This window comes from Nomascus leucogenys, chromosome 6, assembly GCF_006542625.1.
Source record: "Nomascus leucogenys isolate Asia chromosome 6, Asia_NLE_v1, whole genome shotgun sequence".
Lineage (NCBI taxonomy): Eukaryota > Metazoa > Chordata > Mammalia > Primates > Hylobatidae > Nomascus > Nomascus leucogenys.
The window spans coordinates 99,307,662-99,312,212 of record NC_044386.1 but is presented as its reverse complement, the minus strand read 5'-3'; positions in this window follow the sequence as shown (position 1 = coordinate 99,312,212).

Here is a 4,551-nt window from a genome sequence, read left to right as displayed (position 1 = left end):
AATAAAGTCCAAACCCTTAGCTTGCAGATAGGGCCCTTTCCAGCCTGGCTACAACCTTACGTTCTCTCTCTCTCTCCCTCTCCCCCCATCCCCATTTCTCCCCACCCTCCTCAATGCGTGCGCACGCGCGCACAAACACACCCACCCACCCACCCACCCACACACACACACAGACACACACACACTTTTTATACCCTTCAGACCAATAATGCTAGGTACCAACAATGTGGGGTAAGAATTAGATTTATACAATTGAATATGATAATTAGTCTATAACTAGAAAAGTGTGTTAACAGATAGTGGATGGTTCGGGAATGGAAGAGTCAGTGAACCACCAAAATATTCTAGAAAGTGAGTATTCACCTTTATTGGCACGTGGATCACCTGGGGATCTTGATACAATGCAGATACTGATTCAGTAGGTCTGAGGTGTCTAGGGTGGGGCCTGAAATTCTGCATTTCTCACAAATCCTGGGTGCTGCTGCTGCTGCTTGTTGTTTGCTGCCCACTTTGAGTAACAAGATTCTAGGGTGCACTGTCCAATGTGGAAGCCCTAGTCACACGGGGCAATTTAAACTTAAATTGATTAAAATTTAATAAAATTTAAAACTTCTTTGGTAAGCAGTTAAGATGGTAGCCACATCTTAACTGCTACATAGGCTCATTTGGCTAGTGCCTACCATATTGAATAGTGCTCTATTTCTATCATTGCAGAAAGTTCTGTTGGACAGCACTGTTTTCTACAGCACTATTTTTCAGACTGTTTTCTACAGACTACCTCTTAAATCAGAATCTCTGGGGACAGGAGTTGGAAATTTGCATTTTACATAAACACCCCAGGGTGCCTTCTGCATGTTAAAATTAGAGGAACACTTCTATAGGGGATCTAAAATCTGCTGTCCAGAGGTAAATTTAATGTGAGAATAGGCAAATATCACAGGCAGACATGGGGCAGCTCAGCTTAAATTGGAATACCCTCTTGCCAGCCATGAGAATCATATCCAGTTGTCTATAGGTGCAGCAGGTTTTGTCTGGCAGAGATGACTTCTGACACCAAAGCTACATAGGCAGCCTGGGCAATGTAGTGAGATCTTGTCTCTACAAATTAAAAAAATTAGTTGGGCATGGTGGCACGTGCCTATAGTCCCAGCTACTCAGGATGCTGAGGTGGGAGTATGCTTGAACCTGGGAGGTCGAGGCTGCAGTGAACCGAGATTGTATCACTGCACTCCAGCCTGGGCATCAGAGCGAGACCCCATCTCAAAAAAAAAAAAAAAAGCCTCTACATAGGGTGGAGGAAGTATAGCCCTCAAGCCAGTGGCGTTCTGCAGGTGTGGGGCTGGTCCCAGCTGTGTTCTCTGGTCTCATATGCCTTCTGGTCCTCCAAGTGCTAACATCTGGTGAGGACCACAGCCTGCATCTGGTTTCAAGGATGACTCCCAATCCTGGAAGGTACAATCAACTTATTCTTTTTCAGATCGATCGGATCTGCCTTTCCTGCCCAGGAACATATCTAGGGAAAATCTTCTCATTTTTTTGTCACATTTCAGATATAAAAAGAAGTTCCATTTTCAGGGATCAAAAACTTCAGCCCAATCTTCAATCAAAATTTTATTTTCTTATCCAGCTTTATGCTTGTTTCTTTCTTCTATGTCCGCCTCCTCTCCCAGCTCAGATGTAGTCTTGGTGTAGAATTTCATTTTCCTTGCTCCACACCCTTTCTTCTGGCTTTGAAGGTTCTGACAGTCAAGGAGAAAGGCAAAGCCAACTCGAATCAGTGCTAGTATAACCTGGCCATCAGTGCCTTCTGCATGCCGAATGCCCAGCTGATTTTCTTAGAGTTCCTTTGTGGTTTTTGTGGAGAACCTCTACTGGCACTGTGTGTATTGCACCATTCTCTAGCTTACTTCTGACAGTCTCTGCTCAGATCCTGCCCTACAGAAGCACACTCCTGAAGTTCCCTAGCCCAGCTGGCAGCCTTCTTGACCAAGTCCTTTCAGGATGACTTGAGTCTTAATAGTTCCACTTGAGGTGACTATTTGACTAAATAGGTAATTGGCTGCATGCTTGCCCCACCAGACTGGAAGTGTCACCTGCTCCCATGCTACTCTTGAGGGCTGCTCCAGACAGTCCACAACTGTCAGAGTTCTGCTACTTCCCCAAGTGCTGGAAGTCACATGTCACATTCTCCCAGGAACTGCTGCTGCTCTCCTCTCAGAGCTAACAGTAGCACCAGGGTGTCTGATTCTGCCAGGAGGTAGATTCCTCTTTTGGCAAACACTCCCATGCTCTGAAGCAGCCTTTACTTGGCTTGGAGTGATGGCAGGGAATCGTGGGGAGGGGAAGGAAAATGTCACAGCACCTTACACTTACAAGTCCTCTTTCTTCAAAGACTCTGCTTAATCTCTTGTTTTCTAATACAGCCTGGAGAAGGATGGTGGCGGCGACTAAAGAGCTATTCTGGCTCTCCGTTGGTAAATCCTGCATGGTTGTATATGTTGGACATCCCTTGTCATGCACCTACATCCTTTCAGACCACTTTTTTCCCGCCAGCCATTGGGTACAACAGACTGGCTGCATACAGGTGAAGCCAGACAGCAGTTCTCCTCACCTGCATGATTTTCAACCCTGGAATGTCACATCTGAGTGAGACCCTTGCAAGGACCTTCTCAGTCATTCTGGTGCATGTACAAACCTGGAAGTGTGTGGTAGTTAACACCTCAAGGGGTAATGAATGCTTGGCCAGTGTGGATTAGAAGCCAGTGGATAAATTATCTTCTCTTCCAACCCTTTGGCAGACAATTCCGAGGTGTATTCTCCATCATTCCTGAGAGGATTGTCAGGCTAGTAGCAGCGAACTTCTGTGCCCGTGGTGGCAACCAGGTGGATAATTCACCCTCAAATTGGCCTTCCTTCTGTTTCCGTCTTCCCAGTCCCCACTTCTGTTTTTTGGGGATCATTTCCCAAAATAAACTTTCTGCATGCAATTCCTTGTCCCAGGCACTGCTTTTTTGGGGACCCAGTCTAAAACAACATGTTCATTACCTCTCTTTAGAATATGAGGATACTTGTCATTTATTGTCCTTGCTTTGTGGAAAACTCTAGACCAAAGGAGAAGTCCCATCTAACATCCTTCTGTACATCGTTACTGGAAATGAAGAGCTGACAGTCATAGACTGATTGCCAAGCAGAACCCCACACTGCTTAAGAGCTCGCACAGCATTCCTGTTGATGTGAGTTCTTGTTCTTGTTCTAGTTTTTGGATGGGGGGGTAATGTGAGGTGGACAGATAAACCTTGATTTAGATGTTGAAGAGGGTCTGTAAGAGCAGGAGGTATATTGGAGTCTATAGTCTAAGATTACTTTGTATATATCAGTTATGGTTCTTTGCTTCAAGCAAAGACTAAAGTAAGAAAAAAGAGAGCTATTGGACAGAGGACTAGATGCTGTGGCATGCCTCCCGATTCCTCATTAGGACGAGATATGCTCTCCTCCAGCTCCCAGGATGTTGGCGGCAGGTAGCTCTGAGCGGAAACCTCCCCTGCAATTGTCCTTGGCTAAAGAGGGCCACTTGCCCAAGATTACAGCCCCTTCTTGGTGGCAGCCTACACCCAATACCTGGGCATTTTGGAGGTGCAAAGCCTCCGTTGCTTCAAGGCAGGACACCTCCGAAGGGCCATCCTAGCTCCAGCTCCCCAAGAATTGGCTGAGGCCTGTGTGCAGTGCACAATTTCATTTCAGGTCCTAGTCTCTGCTCAATCCTGCTTCCTTTCCTCCCTCACAGGTGTTGTTGCTGAGAGCACTTTCCAGTAATCTTTCTGCACACAAATCACCAGCTCAGTCTGTTTCTTGGGGAACTTGAACTACAACAGAATGATACTGGGGAGTTTGCAAAATCAAACTAAACATAGGCAGCAGGAAGGACACAAAGCAGGGGAGCCCCAGAGATCTTAGTGGTAGAAACTTTTAAACCTCTTAGGGTACCACCAGGGTATCTCTGCTCAATATTTAAATCCCTGGAAGGGAGCCTCTGATTGGCCTTGTTTGGGTTGGGAATCAGGGCCCTGTGATCAGAACTACCTGGGGTAGTGGAGAGGAAAGAGAAGCAGCCTGTGTCTTCCAGACCATGGTATCTGAAGTTTTTTTGGAGGAAGTCAAATAAATATGTGGGTTGAGGATGGGAGCTCTAAGCAGAGGATGTGGTGGCTCATTTAAGATCACACATTGACAAAGAGCAGAGTGGTGTCAAGATTCTGGGACAGAGGCAAGTTAGAAATAAAACTCTTGATGTTTTTCCTAAGGTCCATCATACAACTGAAATGGAAGACTATGGCTTGCTGATGAATTCTTGCTCATTTGGGGTTACTTTATACAGGGGGCTAAGTGTCCCTTCAGGTGGACTGAGAGTCACGAGAAGATTTAGTGGAAGGACCCTGCCTCTGGGGATGCATATGTAGACGGTACTAATGAGTACTTTCTATGTATCAGAAAGCCACCAAATATCACTCTTCCTCCCCTGAGTTCAGAACCACCTGACAGACAGACACAGGG